Source organism: Cavia porcellus, unplaced genomic scaffold (assembly GCF_034190915.1).
Source record: "Cavia porcellus strain 051 isolate PalLab524CR breed Dunkin Hartley unplaced genomic scaffold, mCavPor4.1 scaffold_22, whole genome shotgun sequence".
Taxonomy (NCBI): domain Eukaryota; kingdom Metazoa; phylum Chordata; class Mammalia; order Rodentia; family Caviidae; genus Cavia; species Cavia porcellus.
In genome coordinates this window covers 37,028,431-37,046,756 of record NW_026947505.1, presented here as the reverse complement: position 1 = coordinate 37,046,756, position 18,326 = coordinate 37,028,431, and the positions used below count along the sequence as shown (strand labels likewise).

The 18,326-nt window shown below is 43.6% G+C and overlaps 1 protein-coding gene across 1 annotated transcript in view; it reads right to left on the bottom strand.

The window, feature by feature from the left end:
* Positions 1 to 1,031, bottom strand: part of Pde10a (phosphodiesterase 10A) — a 566,879-nt gene extending 565,848 nt beyond the window's left edge. Inside the window, exon 1 of the mRNA XM_063233086.1 lies at positions 490 to 1,031. The gene's annotated coding sequence lies outside the window, so the exon portion shown is untranslated. The remainder of the gene's footprint in view (positions 1 to 489) is intronic.
* Between the last annotated feature and the right edge of the window lie 17,295 nt (positions 1,032 to 18,326).

The window sequence follows — 18,326 nt, the reverse complement described above, 5'->3', positions numbered from 1 at the left end:
GGGTGTCACGTCCCCACTGAGAAAGAGAAGGGCGAGGGGAAGAAAGGAGGAAGTTGAGGGAGGCCGGCCCTCCGAAAGGCCGCCTCAGAGGCACCTGCGGGGCTGGCGCGGCGGCTCTGCGGTTTGCAGCTGGCGCTGTCTTCTACAACTTGGACCTGGAAACTCCTCCATCAGCTCTGCACCCCCAGGCAGTCACCAGGCCTTGGGGTGGCTGTGGTCTCTCTCACCTGCTCTGTAAATCCCTGATCCCTCCGCTTTATAAACTCAGTTTCTTCTTTCTCCCTCTTCCTCGTCACTCGGTTCCCCCAAACAGTCGGATCCACAAACATAAAACGCGCGCGCACGAATTTGCTTATTGCCAATAAGGATGGAGGAAAACGCTGGGAAGTTTTTCTTTCTTTTTTTCTTTTAAGTATTAAGAGAGGTTGGGATGAAGTCTTTTTGGACTCTCAAGGGTTAAACGATAGGTAAAATGATTTATCAACTTACCCGCCAAAGTATACGGAAGCGCCTATTTGCTGCATTTCCAGTTCATAAATTCAAAAGGGGCGAGTGGAAGGACAAAACGCACGCATCAGGAGGTCCAGAACGGTGCAAAACAAGTTGCCAAGCCAAGGTGGCCCAAGTTCGGACCTGTCCAGGACGCTGGCGTCTGCTCCAGCCTGCGGGCACATTCCAAACACTCTGAGCACTCTGGTTTCCGCGCTGATCTTCTCGCAGCAGAGGGACACTACTCTGAAAGACAGGTGATGTCCCCTCTTTTCCATCTGGGGGTCCTGAAGGAGGCAGCCCCTACTGCTCCAGGGGCCAAAAAGACCGATCCATCTCAGCCCAAACTCGCCGCAGGAACTTTGAACCCACACACCTAGGAGTAGACTGCACGCTCGTGTGTGCGTGTGTGCACGTGTGTGTGTGTGTGTGTGTGTGTGTGTGTGTGTGTGTCCGCGCGCACTTGATAGCGGGGTGCGTGCACTCTCAGGAACGACTCTCCTGACTGCCTGAACTTAGAGTTTTCCTTTAAGCCGGCGACGCCGCCTGGACACCCTCCTCCCCCCCAGCCCAACAGGAGGCGATGACGTCTGTAGCCTCGTTGCCAGAACAGTCCCCAAGCTGCCGCTGCCGTTCATTGACAGAGCAGGCGCTCGGACGTCAGCAGCCGGACCTCGGGCTCCCACCCCCGCACCTGCCAAACCGGGGGCGGGGTGTGGGAGCCGCTGGGGCAGGGGGATGGGTGGCTCCGACCTGCCCCCTCAGTCCTGGAGCCCAGGGGTATATAAATAGTGCAGTTTCCAGCCAGACCCGCACCCCTCCTGCGGCCCCCGCAGGGCCCCCGCCCCCGTCCTTGTCACTTTGCACTGCTTGGCCCGAAGGAAGGAGGGGGCAGGGAAGCAGGATGCAAACAGACGTTGCTTCGCATTCCTCTCCCCATTCATAGATTTGGTGGGAGTCTCGGAGTCGCGCTCAGGGAATCGCGATGAATGGATGGATGGATGCGGCGCCGCCGGAGGACCACCTGGTCCAGCAAGCCTTGCCTGCGAGGGGGCGCCCTTCCCACTGGGCATATGTACTCTGGCCTAGGCTTTGCGGGGGGGTGGGTGTGTGTGAGCCCCACAGAGCGTCATGTTTAATAGGCCAAAGGCCTGACTCTCCCTCCACTCTGACTCACACTAGGATATTTTGTTGTTGTTATTTGTGTGTTTTTGTTTTTCTCCTCCTGCTCTTCTTCAGTCTCTGCATCACGAGTGCGGTGGAAACTGGGCATTTCTGCTGCCAGACAGCAGCAACTGCAAAGCAGTGGTTAGGGTCAAGGGTATCCCTTTCTCTCTGCACTCCCACCCAGGACCCAGTGCCCACCCCTCCAGAATACCCAGGGATGTGTCCCCCAGGGAAGAGGGGTGGGGAGCATCCTACTCAGCAGTTGGAGAGCCTGTGGAGAGAGAGACCCAAGTAGGGCCCTGAGGCGGCCTCCGGGGACACAGACACCGCGGGGGGGGGGGGGAGGCACTTGTCGGAAACCTAAAGCCTTGAAGTACCCAGCTATATAAACACCTCCGAACTTTGCACAGCATAGGGCCATTGCGAAGGGGTAGGGACAGCAGAGGCCAGGAGTGAGATGGTTAACTGCACAGAGCCCTCCGTGTCCATCCTGTAGGAGAGATAAGGTTGTTCTGCCCATGTCCATTCCTTTGGCCTCCACCAGATGCTCTGGCCCTAGAAATGGCACATTGGCTCTGTATTCAACCCCTGTGCTAATCAACCCCTTTGCTATCTTGGCTGGGTCCGCTCCTGGTATACATACAATATTACTTTTCCCCCTGGAAAAAGAAAAAAAGAAAGGATTACTGACTTTGCCTGATCCCCTTTCTCTGTGTCCCTTTCCAACAGACACCTGAGCTGGAGAGGGGAGTCCTTGCCAGGGTTAAGTTCTAGGTTCTCCTCTCAGGGGCCCTGGAATCAGCTTCCCAACACTGCCTCAGGACCGCTTCTGCTGCTTTGTGAAATAGGCTGTTCCCCAGTGTCATTCATGCTTTTCTACTCCATCCTTGGGTCAATTCTTGGCCCGCTTAGTTGATTTATTACAGCAGAGGACATGCTTCGGACATGCTTCCTCCTCCTGTAAACTGACCCATCCTCAGAAGGCTGCAGGACACTGGTCTTACCTTTGGACTTCTCTATTTTCCATCACTATTTCTTCCATCAGTGTCCTCAGCCTCATGGTTTTAAAAACCATCGGAATGCTGATGACTTGCATTTATAAATTTAGCTCAGATCTCTCCCCTAAACACTAGACTCAGGCTGATCACCAGATCACTTGGAGTTTCACCCCATCACAGACTTGGTAGGTAGAAATGGTCCTCCTGGTTTGTTGTTGCCCTTAGATCAAAAGCATGTGGACAACACTGACTCCTTGGTCTTAGCACCCATTCCTTCTGCCCCTTTTACCTTAAGCAGATTCCAGGTGCCTGTTATGGTCTCTACTGACCCTACCTGACCCTGGTACCTTCATGTCTATCTGAACTCCCTGCTTGTCCTGTCTGCCACATCATTTGAAGCACCCAGGGTGGATTCATTAAAATATGATCAACATGCTTCTCTACTTCTTTGCTTCCAAATGATAGCCAAAATCCTCTAAGGACATGCAAAGTCCTGTCATCTCTCCGGCCCTGTCCCTCTCGTTTTCCTTGCTCCTGGGTCCCTAGCCACGTGGCCCTTTCCAGAGTCCCCCAGGTACCACCCCGCTCAGAATCTTTCCAGCTGCTGGTCCCTCTCTGGGAATATCCCATTATCCATGTAGCTAACTTCTTTCACTTCTACATTTGTCAACCTCCCACTGGAGTCCACCCTAGCACTCTTTCCCTTTCCCTGCTCTATTTCTCTTCAGGCATGGTTTATGGTCTCCTTATTTACCTCGCTTATTCTCTCTCCTGCAAGCTGTCAGCATCTGGATCACAAGGATTTTTGCCTTCAACTTTGGATATATAAAAAGTACTCAACCTCATGCAGAGTCCTTCCTGCTCCACACATGTTCAAGAGAGGCTGCCTGGTCTGCTGGCTTTAAATAACAAGAAGAGCTTGGGGCTGGGGATGACTTTCTCTGTCATAGCAGTGTCTTAAATTTTAAAAAAAAGTGCCCCCATCCAGAGACTCATTACCATCGCTGGTGATTCTCAAGAAATACAGTGAGTGCCATTCTCTCTACCTTTCTTACATTCTTCTTTATTTTCTTCTTCTTTCTTTTCCTTTTTTTTTCTCTTTTTTCCTTGTCTCTATTGGCCTTTTCTTTTCTACCCAAGCCTGAGGACATCAAGGGACCTGCCTGCACTGCCCCTTCTCTAAAGTCCTGTTTCACTGAGTTCCCATCCCTTCTCATCCAGTGTCTTAGTTACTTTTTACTCGTTGCTGGGACAAAATACCTGAAGCCCAAAGTTATTTCTTACAGTTTTTGGAGGTTTCAGTCCACACTTAGTTGGCTCCAAGACAGGCGAGCATGGCTGGGCCGCCGCCGCCGTTCATGGCGACTGCAAACAGGAAACAGGAACTGGCAAAGAGCAAGACACACCTTCTTCCTGCCATTACATCACATCCTGGCTCCACCCCTAAGTGGCTATAGCACTAACACCATCAATCCAAGCACCATACAATGAACTATCACAAATGAACAATGCAAACTCATGAGGCCTGGGGGACACAGACATAAACCATGACACCAGTAAGGAAAGATCCCTGAAGCTGTGGATGCTCAAACTATGAAACAAACACTTTTTTCCAGGCCCCTCAGCAGGAAGTCCTGGCATGTGCCATGATGGAGGAGAGTAATGAGCCCACAGCCAATGCTGGAAACTCCTTTTTTTTTTTTTTTTTTCTTGTACTGGGAATCACACTCAGGACCTTGTGCTTGCCAGGCAGGTGTTGTAACACTGAGTTATGGCCCTGCCCCTGGAAACTCCTTTTTCTAACCACACCTCGGCAGATCAAGAGTAGAAGAGCTTTGATAGAGACCCATAATGTGCTAATGTGTGGGCCAAGAACCACCTCTTTTCTTAACGGTGAGGCTAGATATTTGTGAGGACTCCAAGTGCTCTCTTCCTCTGTTCTAAACACCCATTCCCATATCAAAGTAACAAGGCAAACTGCAGGGCACTGTACGGACTAGAAGGGACAAGTTAGTCACATGAGCTAGAACCAGTGTGCAGTTTTCTAGACGATGGATCACCTTGATATTCTAGTGTGGAGGAACCCACAGGAGAGCTCACAGCTGGCTTTTCTCTGGCCTGGAGCAGACTTCTCTTGATTTCCTCCTCTCTGCCTCACCCTGGCATGTTATTGCTGACTATACGATTGCCCATGACCTTAACAAGATCTTTAAAAATAGAAGACCCTGAGGACATCTGAAAAAGGATTTAGCTTTGGTGGGAGAGCTAAATGATCTTTTCCTTTTCTCTTTCTTTAAAGAGTATTTCCAGTTTCTTTTCGCTCTGAGAAGAGAGAGATCTTCTGACGCCTTTGAAAGAACAGTGGAGAAAAGTCACACAAAACCAAAGTGGCTGCCCTTGACAAAGAATAATCCCCTGTGGACAGTGTCCCTTGATCTTCTATACATGGAGGAAACACTGATGTTTCTGCCATACTGAGGTCTGAATGGCCCCTTATCACATGCTGAAAAGTCAAACCCCAATACCACAGCGTGAGGAGGTGGTGCCAACAGAGTGGCCCCACCCTTATGCATGTGTTAATGCTTCTATAAAAAGGATTTTTTGGTTACTTGTGCCCTTCTGCCTTCTGCCACACAAGGAATCAAGAGTGCCCTCACCGGATGCTGACCTCTTGATATTGAACTCTTCAGCCTCCAGAATAGTGAGACATGAGTTTCTATTCTATGTAGCTTCCCATATTCAGGTATTCTGAGATATCAGCACAAAGTAATTACATTACATTGATGAGTTTGGCACAATAATTTCTATTCTTAAAAGAACTTCTAAGATGTGGGAAATTATCTTCAAATGAGTATAGAAGACACAGACCATCTGAAAGTAGCTTACTTAAAGTTGTGAGTGAGTTAAATCCAAAAATATAGATTGAAAATGTAATCATTGATTCTTAGAGTTTTAAGAAACATTACATTATCTAAAGAATGTATTCCTCAAATACCATGATAAATGAGAAAATGTGGCAAATGATACAACACCGAAGCAGGTAGTAGGTCTGGAGGTAGCTTTTCTCCAGAGGAAAAATATTGTAGTTATACACTATTCTAATTGCCAAACCGATTGTATACTGCAGAAATATTAACTATATCTCTACTGCCATAAGTGTCATAGGGATTAATTATCCCAAATATGTTTGTCTGTTTAGATTTTGTCTCTTACACTTTTGTGCACACTATTTGGGAATAATTTCAAACTGACAAAAAAGTTGTAAGATAAAATTAGTAACAAAAATTCCTGTAACACCTGTTTCCAGAGTCACCTTGTTAGCATTTTATTCGTTTTTTCTTCGTCATTTGCCCGCTTGCTTCTCTATTTTATAATTAGTTGTGTGTAAGGTACATGCCTCTTGGCCCTTTAACCTCCCCCCCAAAAAACTTGATATGTGTTTCCTAAGAAAACAGACATTTTCACAGTGCTATAATCAGCAGTCAGTTAATTATGTCATCGCTAGAGTGTTGTAGTGCATATGTTACCATTTGTCCAATTAATTTAACAATGTATTTTAAGTTATAAGACTTCCAGAATGGAATGCAGTCTGGGGTCAAGAGTGCATTTAATTGTTCTATTGTTTATGCCTCTTCATCCTGAAGAATTTCCAGAAATATTGTCCTGCATGATTTTAAAGAGTGTAGCTCCTCCCCCACTGTTTTATGAACATGTCTGCATGTGTGCTAGACCAGGTCAGCTCAGCTGGTGCTCACAGAAGTACGGTTGCCTTGTCTGCAGAACAGTACTTGTGAAGGTCTCCTGTCTTTCTGCTCCCTACAGGCATAGTGTGAGCTGTGATCAGAGTGTGGTCTGATTTCACCACTCTTCTCTTGTTTCTTGCATCTAATAGCCAGTCTATGAGGAAACATGATGATGAAGCAGTATGCTGCTTCCCATTACAATTCCCTCCCAGGATCAGTACCACTGATGACCACTTGGTCCTCTTCTCTTCAGTGGTATTTGAGCTCAACGTTGCTTCCCTATCTGCCAGCATGCTGGAAAATCTCCCATTTCCCTTCATCCACCAATTTATTTATCTACGTATTGGTAATGTTAGTGTTATAGACTCATGAATTCCTATTTCTAATATTCTTCAATTCATTTTTGTATGTAATTATTTTGGTTCTAACATCTGGTCTGTAAAAAGCTACAGTGAGAATTCATTTATTCTGCCTCTCCAGTCACTTGTGGGCACTTCCATATTTTCTCTCATAAGATGCTTCAGGCTCATCTTGCACCTGTCTTGTCCAGCCTTTCTAGGAAGAATATTGGTTCCTTTTAACAGAATTAGAGATCAGGCTCTGGGTGCTGAGTGTGCTCATGGCTCCTGGTCATCTTTTCTGTGTACCCCCTACACTAGACAGATGGAGGCACGAAATGCATGTGCACACCCTGTTAAGCTCATGTGTGTGCACGCCACACACACACACACACACACTGCATACAACCATATTTTCAAACAAACACATGGTGTGCACAACATAACATTTACATATTTGGAAACTAGGACTCTCACTTGCCTGTGTGTATTGCATCTGTCTGCCATTTTTATCAGTGTGGTATCTCTGGTTCCAGTAGCACTAGTGTATTTTCTCCCCTGCTTGAATCTGTAAAATATGTAAAATCATGTCTTTATTGCTTTGTTCAGACCAGAGCAAGCCACTAACTACCAAGAAAAGGCCAGGTTGGTTCATACCAGTCTACAGTCCCTCTTACCATGTGGCACAAAATCCAGACGCTCCTCAGTCAGACATCATGGTCAGAAGTATTTGGTTTGCTTCTTTCTTTTGTGTCTTTCTGCTATCACCTCTCTTAAAAATGATGACCAGGTTTATTTGTTTCAGCTTCCTTTGGATTTTAAGGAGTTTCTTCTTCCATACCTTAGTGATTTAATTACTTTTTAATATGTATGTTTGAATACACTTCTAAGAGTCAAAACTATCCTTTCAGACCAACAGGGAGAAAAATCCCCCTTTTTTGCTTGGTTTCACTCCATCCCTTCAAAAAAAAACCCAACTTAACTATTTTCCAGTATATCTCAACCTTGTTTCTTCTTATAAAGGTGAGAAGAGCTTGCTTTAGTATTTTCCCCTGTTCATTCACAAAATTCACAATGCTATTTATATACTCTTTTGCAATTTGCTGTTTTTCACTCAATAGCATTTCCTGGAATTTGTCCTGATCAGTACTGTATCTTCTTTCTCTTCTCTGTTTCACAGTTACATCTTGCTCTGTTGTGTCTGTGGACCACAGTTTATCCAGCCCAAGTTCCTGTGCTTGGGAATTTAGTATGTAATTTCAAATATTTTACAACTACAAATTATTCCTCAATTAATTGTTTTGTGCATTCATGTTCACACCATTAGAGGCACAGCCTTGGTAAATTCCTAGAAGTGGAGGTGCTGTGGCATGGATCAGGAAAAATAGTTTTATTAAATCTTCTTAGTCAAATTCTTAGTCAAAGGATTTATACCCATTTATAAATCACAATAATTTTCTTTTCTAGACAATTAAATAAAATCTCCAGTGTGAACAGATCTGCATTAATTAAAAGACATTTAAATGAGTTTTAAGAAATTTATGTGATCCACTACGATGGAATGGTTGTATTCTAAGAGATGCTTCATCCTCAACAGTTTGGACATGGTAATAAGATATAACATAAATATATTTTTATAATACTATCCCTAAATCAAGAAAGTAAGATTTCAACTGAGTATCCTCTACACTTTGTAATAAAATATACTACAAATAAATAAATTGCAACCAGATACATTTTCTTTTCTCAATTATGTCAGGTTCTTGTTCTGTGAATTTAGCAAAGTTATTTGATGTGACCATAGTTTCTGTGTTCTTATCTGTAAAATGGAAATAAAAATATTTTCTACAATTATTTGACAAATTTATTGTAAAAATCCACTGTACATCATTCATAGGCATAAATCACAAAGTTTTACCTATGTATTTATCATCTAACTTTCTGCAATCCGTATATTTATCATCTAAATAACTATCAATTATCTGCCTATTATCTATCAATCTATATGTCCATTATCTGTCATTTATTATGTAACATCTGTGTGTCCATCTATCTACTTACGATCTGTTGACCCATCTCCCTTCTGTCTACATACCTCTCTCCTAGAAATGTGTCTCTATATGTCTAAAATCTTTGAAATATTCCATTTCAAAGACAGTGGAAGGATAGAACACTGAACAGGAAATTAGGAAATCTCAATATTTTTGTCTGGTTTGGTTTGGTTGGGCTTTTCTGGGTGGGTCAGAGAGCTGTGCCCTGGCGCATATGCTCAGTCCCTCGCCTCTTCCTCTCTGGCACTGTTCCCCCGCTGTGCTTCCCAGCTCTCATAAACTGAGCATCTTTGCCCCACCATGCCCTTCTACCACAATGTTTCTATCTTGGGGCCAGCTTGCCGGAAACCATGAGCCAAATTAAACCTTTCCTCCTTTCATATGTGGGTATTAGGTATTGTGCCTTGTGGCAGGAAAGCTGACTAATTCATCTGACCTGCAGAAAATGGGGTTGCACAGAAAAAGTAAGGAGAAGATATTGTGGATGTCTTCTCCCGTCACCACTTGGAAGTCAGGAAAGAGGAGGAATGTGAAGGTGAAGTTGGATATTAGAGGAAATGCACGGATACGGTTTGTGTTTAGTTTAAAACTCACTTTCACCAGAGACTTCAAAGCTCTGACTTTAAACAGGTAGCTTCTTCCAGAACAGGCCTTTCCTGGCCATGCTGACCAAAGCCGTGAGCTCTGGTTTTGGATTCCCTATGGCATTGATGGTGAAACTTTTAGAGAATTGACTGCCCATATTGCAACCCAAAACCCACTTATTCATCAAAAAGTGCTGACACTGTAAATAAACTTGAATACTGAGGCTTCAGTTTAGAGAAAATAAACTGTGGTTCATGTGCCGTAGGTTCACCATCGCAGTCCTACGGACTTTCATTCTCAGCACCTGTGCCACAGGTCTAACATCTTCAACCTCAGCTGAGCCCTGAGACCCAGCCGTGTGTTCTTCTCCCTTCCCCGCCCATTTTCCCAGTGATTCACACAAAACTCAGAGCTTCTCACCCTATGCCAAACATGGAAAGTGTAGTGAACAGAGTCCTCTTTCTCTCTCGCCCACACTTGGCCCATCACAGATCAATGCTGACCTTCAAGATAGTGATATCCTCTACACCACTCACCTGGTTTAGAACCTGTTTTCAATTTAGACCCTGTAGAATCCATCTAAAATAGCTCCTTCCACTGTTGTGCCCCAGCCCAGGACAATTTGATAGCATAACAAGAAAATGAATGCTTCAACACTGTCAGATAAGACCAGTACGGAACAGCCCCAGCTCTCCTAGGCACAGAAAGTCCTTAAAACTGATTTCTCTTCAGTCTCTTGCTTGGTTCTCCACCAACAGCCTTGGCTGCCTCCTTCTCCAGCTTCATCAAGCACCTGAAGTTTCCCCAGGCCTCTACCTTAGCACCCCTACCAGTGGACCCTGATTCATTCTGGGGGGTTAGTATCTCCTCCTCCAGAAATCTCTGTCTTCCTTGCCATGAAATCAAGAAAGCATGGTGGCATACTTTTTCTAATTGCACTGTTGCTATCAGCGTGCGTGTGTGTGTGTGTGTGTGTGTGTGTGTGTATGTGTAAGCAATCTGCTCTGCTATAAGTGACAGGAACCCCAGCCTCAGGTCCCAAAGAACCATTAATTTGAATGTAGGTACTTGTTGTTGCTGGTCAGAAACTCAGCAAGACTAGAGCCAGCTCCTGGGATGCCCTTCCCTTTTCCTCCTGCCTTTTCCTGTCCCTCCTTGGGCAAGACTGACTTCAGGGATCCAGTGCCACTTTGTGTCCAAGATCTGAAGACAAATGAAGGGAAACTGACATCTCTTCCTCTTATGAGAAAAATTAAATATTTCCAGAGACTTTCAAGAGACTACTTACATCTGATTGGCTAGGACTGTGTTGCAGACATTGGAGATAAAATCACTGCTTCACTGAGATAAAAACAAGAGCCTGTTTCTGTTAGAGAGAGGGGAAAGCAAAGGTTGGACTTGCAACCCTTCCTGTATCCCACAATGTCTGCAGCAAGTCCTTGTCTCCAGAAGTCTAAGTCCTGGCTAGCAAGAGATGGAAAATCAAAATTTATCAGATCAAAACTAATGGTTTTGGTTTTACTTCTGGTTTTACTCCTTAAATTTGCACCTATCTTGGCATGAAATAATATTCAGATGGTTACCAAATAATATTCAGATGTATTACGTACCAAACACATTGTGCTCATTATACTGAACATGTTTTCAGTACAAAGTATTTTTCTGATGACTTCAATTTCCTCCTGAGATTTCACAATTAGTCCTCAATAATAACTGAAAATTTTGGCCAATTTATGAAAAGAAGGAGCTATTGTACTTCAAACCACCTTGGTTGTTATAATAGCCACTGATATGATACGGCAGAAACATCACTGATAAATTAGAGGTTAAATGTCTTAAGGAATAGAACTGTTCAAAGAAGTAAAAAGTGCTAGGCCAAATGCTAACATAACAATATGTCCCTTCCTATGGATAAGAAAAGATAAGATTTTACTGGACTACTACTAATGTTTAATCAAAGTATCTTTGGGGAATAAATTAGGTTTTTAATAAAGTGTTAGTAGTACGTGTGAACTTGTATTGAAAATCAAAGCTATTTGGAAATATGCATCATCTCTGTTATTTATTAAAGGCTTTCAGTGTTCCAATTCCCCTCCCCCATGATCTCTGAGCAACTCAACACATGGGTTCTCTTACACAAAACATAAATATGTCATTGAAAGTTGTGAAGTTGTTTCTCACAGGTTAGAAATGGTTCTCAACACTGGCTAATGTTTGAAATATTGTAGACTCTCTTACAAATCTGGAATTTTCCTTTGAGAAATGCTAAGATTTTGGCTAATGTACAAGTAAAAGAACATACTGTCATAGCATGGAACCTATTTACAACTTGATCTTTGATCAAAAAAATTTTTTCAGCTACTTCTTTTAGTAACCATAGAAATATTAATATAAAACAAATGTTTACAAAGAATTTGTAAGAGAATTATTATAACATATATATATGTGTGTGTGTGTGTGTGTGTGTGTGTGTGTGTGTGCTCAACTTGATCTATGATGGAAAATTTCCTTGTTTGAGGAAACTATCCAAAGCAAGGATGGATAGCAATCACTATCTTTAATTTATTTTAAATATCTCTAAGTTCCTTTTCTAAAGAAGTTGCCTAGAACTACTAATTGTCTTTCATATTTTGATTCACACTTATCTTCAATACAGGCTGAAAATAGCTAATAAAATATTTCATCTGCAAATAATTGTAAAAGGAAATGATATACATAGCAGAGGTCTTTGATGACAGAAAATATGAAACACACTGCACACAGGAAGAAAACCAAAGAAGAAAAAAAAATGAGAAGTTTGACCAGATGTTATCAGAGCAGCCAAAGGAAAGACAGAGGACCAATCTTTCTCACAGCCACGCTGACTGGCAGAGGGCCGGGATCCAAACACACCCATATTTTTTCTCTTTCTGTCTGTCTCTGTCTCTCTCTCTCTCTCTCCTCCCCCTCCCGTCTGGCTGCCTCAGCTTGCGTTCATCCTAGGAGACCTCCAGATCTTTCTGTTACTCATTCAGTCATAGAAAACATACTCATTGAGTGCCACCCATGTCTAGGTAGAGATCATAGGATGCAGCCATGGCTGGCATAAAAGATCCCTGATCAGAACCCGGTGGAGTAGACAGTTTGGGGGCTGGAAATGGGATGGGGCAAAGGGAATAATCCAATGCACAATCACAAGTTGAAGTATGTGCTGTGAAGGGAAATTATACTGTGCAGTCAAGGATCACAATAAAGCTGTGTGCTGGTTTGGGAAGGAAATGGTAAGAACAATTTTCTTTAAAGTGATATTTCAAAACAATAAAATGCAGAAATAAGGGAGAAAAGACTTTAGGTCCTTAGAGGAGGTAAATAAAGAACAAGAAAGAGCAGGGAGAGAAAGGGAAGAACTGAAGAGTGTAGACCTTGACAAGGGCCCTCAAGATTAGACCTGTGCTAAAGCAGTTGGTAGTCATCAAAGACTGTCAACCAAAAAGTTCAGGTGCTTTCTCTTCTCCAAAGGCCCTGTGATCATCTCTCTCCTCTACCCATGTAATCAGTCTAGTATTACCTTTGCATGTTTTGAGTGAGCAAACAGAATCTCCTTGCAATGAACCAAAACCTAAAACATGAGAAATAATTTTTTTTAAAAAAAAGAGACTACTTATGATCATACTCGTAAGTAGATTCTTTGAGGAAGCTGCAAAGCCTGTAGGAACAGGAAGAGACCAAGGCAGGACCCACTGTGCAGGCATCATGCCCAGAAGTGACAGATCAGAGCAGGAGAGGAAGCTGCTGGGATTGCTGAGACAACCCACAAAGTCCTTCTCTCTCCTGCCTCAGTAGTCCAATTAGAGCCAGCATGGGCAGTATATGTCTAAGCTTCCTTGACATGAACAGCAGCCACCCCACAATAAGGTCTCCTGAGTCATGGGAAGAGAAGTTTTTCTGAACTTTTTTTCTGTTCCTACAGCCTGCAGTGCCTCTGAATGCTTCATAAACCTGGGGCTACCAAGACTCAGGACTGATTATAACCAGTGAGAGGCTCATGATCCGCTTCACTTTAGGGTTTCCTGTGATAGCGGCAATGACAAGGCCGAGACAACCCTCAAATGGTCAGCTGTATCCTTCTCCCTCTTAGGTACCATAGCAGGACCCGCAGCAACCTCAGCACCCCAGGTAAAAAAAAATCCCTCATTAGGCAGTGTATCTGTCTTCCCAGGATTAGCACAGAACTTCAAGGCCCTTACTAAGTTTCAGGCTGGAAATAGAGCTTACTTGCCTAGCATATCAGAAGCCTGAGATTCACTCCCAGAACTAATAATAAATAAGCAAGTAAATAAATACAAAAATAAATAATAGAAAGAGAGAATTTCAAGAAGGTACCTCCAAGTAACAAGCCCAAGGCCTTGGGGTGCAGGCTCATGAGGCTTTTTGCATTTACCCTGCATTCTCCTGAAAATTACTGCTTGTGTCGGGGCAGCTTCACCTAACTCTGTCCATAAGCAAGCTAAACACTGATGTCCATTGGAATCTTGGCAGCAAAAAAGATCCCTGATCATGATTCACTGGTCATTTTTTTAGTATGACCATGTTATGGCTTGTGTCTAAATCTTCATGCAGTCATAAATGGGACTTTTTGAAGGTGGCTGGATTTAGGGAATTTGAATTCCCTGATGCAATTATGTGATTGTGAATTAAGGTGTGATACTGGGATTAAGAGAGTGAATGATGGAAGCCCACCCTGGATGTGGACAGCACCAATCAATAGGTAATCTGGATGGAAAATAAAAAAACAAAAAGGAGGTAGGTTTTCTTCTGCTGCAGCTTGCTGCTCACCGCCATCTGCTTGCCATGTCATGGGCTGTTTTTCCTCTTTAGTGCTTCTCTGCCATGATGCCCTGCCTACGAGCTAACCTACTTCTGACTCGTATCTCTATAAACTGTGAGCTGAAATAAAATCTTTCTTCCTTTAACTTTGATTGTCAGATACTTTCTCTCAGCAACAAGAAAAGTGACTAAGACAAGCCTTGAGACAGAAATGACAATCCAGCCAGGAAACTTACTTGGGGGAAAAAAGAGAGTGACCAACCCAGAACTCTACAATGAGATCAAGCCATTAGAAAGAGAAAAAGAAAAAACAAAAACAATACTGCAGGAGAACTTTGGTTAATTCTTTCCCTGAATATTTTTTTTTTTGGTCTTTTTCCTTTTTATTGGTACCAGGGATCGAACTCTCGAGTGCCTGCTTGCAAGGCAGGTGCTTATGCCTCTGAGCTAAATCCCCAGCCCCCTTTTCCTGAATATTTACAAATTTTGAGCAAGCTGACTTGGATGCCTCTGAGTTCCTGGACAACAGTATTTATAAAATCGTAAACTACAAGTTCTTTAGTATGGTTGGCAGAAAGATTACCCCAAAGATGCCCAGTCTCTAATCCCCAGAGCCTAGAACATGTCACATGACATGTCAAAGGGGACTTGAATTTGGCAGATGTGATTAAAGTATAGATTCAATGGAGAGACCCAGTCTAAACTATCCGAGTAGACCGCCCTGCCTTAAACCTAAGAGTGCTGAAAAGAAAAGAACCTTTCCCCACTGTATTCACAGAGAGTCAGAGAGTTGTTGGCTTTGCAGGTGGAGGCAGAAGCCATGAGCCTAGCAGTGCAGGTACCTTCTCAAAGCCAGGAGAAGCCAGTAAACACACTCTTCTCAAATTCTCCAGAAGGAATATAACTAGGAGACATCCGGAATCTCAAGAAAGATTTGTGTTGTTTTAACCCACCAAACTTGTAGTTATCTGTTAAGCAGCAATTAAAAGTCAATACACTTGGATAAGCAGTTACCAAGAGTACTGAAATTATTCTTCTTTCCCAAAACCCATTGTATTAATGTGCCTGTGATAATGCTGGGGGTACGGCCCTGGGGTGCTCCTGGTAAGGCACTACCAAAGACCACGCCATATAGGAATTTAGTCCACTCTCAAATATTCTGAAATAGATGTGAAGGTCTCTTGAGCAAGTGTGAAAGGACAAGGGGCCCCTGTGACTCACACATCTTATCTTGCCTTGTCACCTTGACTTGGGGCATCTATTTCACATGTCTCTAAGGGAGTGGAGGTGCCTTTGCTGCAGGGTACAGTTCCCAGAACTGGCTTTGAAGAAGAAACCCGGGTTCTTAGTACATGTTTACAATGCACAATAATTATATTCATCATGGAGACTTGGCGCATATAGATATTGCATCTTGATTATTTTTATTCCTCTTTCTCCAACCTAATTCCTCCTTTCCTGAATCCCTTTCCTATCTCATTAGAGTCTAACTTCATATTTCCTATCATCTCTATTTTATTTTGTACTTTAAAATATTTATATTTTGGGTTTCTCATACCAGAAAAACTGAAATATTTAACCTGTGTCTGATTTATTTGACTTAGCATTATTATCTCAAGATCCATCCATTTTTCCTATAAATGACTCAAATTTATCCTTCTTTATAACTAAATGGGACACTGTTGTGTGTATATACCACATTTTCTTTATCCATTCATCTGTTGATGGACATATAGTCCACCTCCATAGTTTAGCTACTGTGAATTATGCTGCTATACACATAGGTGTGCATGTATCACTATAATATAATGACTTTTCGAGAAAGATACCCAGGAGAGTTATAGCTGAGTCAAATGAAATTTCTATTCTTAGCTTTTTAAAGAATCTTCATACTGATTTCCATAATCATTGTACTAGTTCCATTGATATGAAAGGGTTCCTTTTCCTCTACAAACTTGTCAGCATTATGTTGTTTATAGATTCCTGATGTGGTCACTCTTACTAGAATAAGATAGAATCTCAGTATTGTTTAGATTTGTTTTTCCCTAATGGTTAAAGATACTCCAACAAGTCTGTGCTCGTGTTTATGTTGGTGAGATATATATATATATACATATATATATATATATATGTGCATATAATATATATATACATATGCATGTATATGTAATATACCTATACAGTACCATTAAACCCACAATATTGTGAAATCACTAATATCTACTTCTAAAAAATTTTTAACATCCCAAACAGATACTGTGTTCCATTCAATAATGACTACTTACTTCCCTCCTCCCTTCAGGTCCTGGCAGCTACCAGCTCACTCTTTGCATCTATGAATTTGACATAGGGAGAGTCCCTCATATAAGTGGAATCCTGTAGGATTTGTCCCTTTGTGACTGGCTCCTTTCTCTCAGTAGAATGTCCTCAGGCTCATTCACTGAAACCTGATGTCAGTGTGTCACTGCTTTGTTTGGCTGGCTAACATCTGGGCCATGAATAGGTCACACTGGATGCATCCTTCTTTAGGTGGATGAGCACTTGGGTGGTTTCTACATCCAGTTGCTATATATAATGCAGTTGTTAGTGATGGTGAACTTTATAGAGATAAGTACCCAAATTGTAACCCAAAACCCACTTATTTATTGCAAAGTGCCAACACTTCAATGAAACTGAATATTGAGGTTTTAGTTTAAAAAACAACTCATGCATTAACATCTTCGTCTTCAAAGAAAAACAAGCAACATGTGTGCCAGACCCTTGCAGTTTTCTGGGGATGCTGGGGCTCGGTGATAATGAAAAGGAAGCTATAAAAAGAGGTTACCCTTAGCCTGGTGCTACCTGCTGCTGTGGGTTCAGAGCTTCTACACCAGCACGTCACCTCCTGCATGTGAGTGCAGCACTGGGCTTTAAGGACCTGAGTAGTGGCTGCCAAGTTCAGGCTGGGGCTACAGCACTGCTTTTCTAGCCATACTGAAAAGGAAGACTAAATCTGGCCAGAGTCTTTCCGATTTGGAGACAGTGAGAAGTCCAGATATGCATGTGCTGTCCCAGGTTTGTTCAATGTTGATACAAGAAGCAGCAATCACTTGCCTCATAGCATTTACAGGAGTGCATCCACCCTCCACCCATCTGAAAGTGTCCAGTGCCCAGGCCCAGGTCCAAAAGCTGCCAGAAAGTCTCTCTCAAGGCTCAGGTGGGGTCACAGATGGGGAGACTGGATTCAAGCTGCCCATGCCCAACACACCACACTTTTTTTTTTTTCCAATCTTGAATGAGCTTACAGGTGAAGGTGATTGAGAGAATCGTGTGTGTGTGTGTGTGTGTGTGTGTGTGTGTGTGTGTGTGTGTGTGGAGGGGTTTCCCTGGATGGCAACTTGAAGTCCCCAGAAGGTTACTTGGGAACACAATATCCAGCCCCCCACACACTTGTGCACTGGCCTGCAAGCATCCCCCCCCCCCATATTTTATCCTCTGTGGCTACAGCCTGCCCCCTCTGCTTTTGGGACAAGAAATAGCTGGATGCAGCACGGGTGTCTGGGGCAAGGAGGTGGAGGGCCCTAGGGTTTCACCAGGGTCAGGAGGGATTTGCGTATTGTAAAGGGAATGCAGAGTCCTCGGGGAGGGGACCCTGGAGACAGGAGGATGACAGCGGAGAAGCAGTGCCACATCAGGGTGGCAGGGTGACTGCAGTGGGATGGTAGGGGGACGCTGCAGGGACCGCCAGCGGGCCCTGCTCCGGGGCTGTCGGCCCTCGCGCGCCCCTCACAGACTCCCTGCGCCCCCACCGCTCCGAGGCTGCTGGCGTCAGAGCTGCCTGCGTCAATGCTGCTCTGGTGACACACGCAGCTTTTTTCTCCTGCTCCTTTTTCTCAATGAGGGGAGCCTAATGGGATTTTTATTATCAGACTCATAAATCAAACCTTTAGACCGTCATGCTGGGCATGCGGCCAACACCCCCACCCCACCCCCGCAGCGAAAGGATGGGAGGGGGAGCTAGAGTTGCCTTTCACTCTTTACTGGAGAAGAACTTTAAATATTTCATCTTTACATTTGGAGAACTGCAGATAATGCACAGAACACTGCTGGCTGCAGTAGCTGGCGCAGTTAAAAAGGGGTACAGAGCCAGACCTCCTGGTGGAAGGCGGT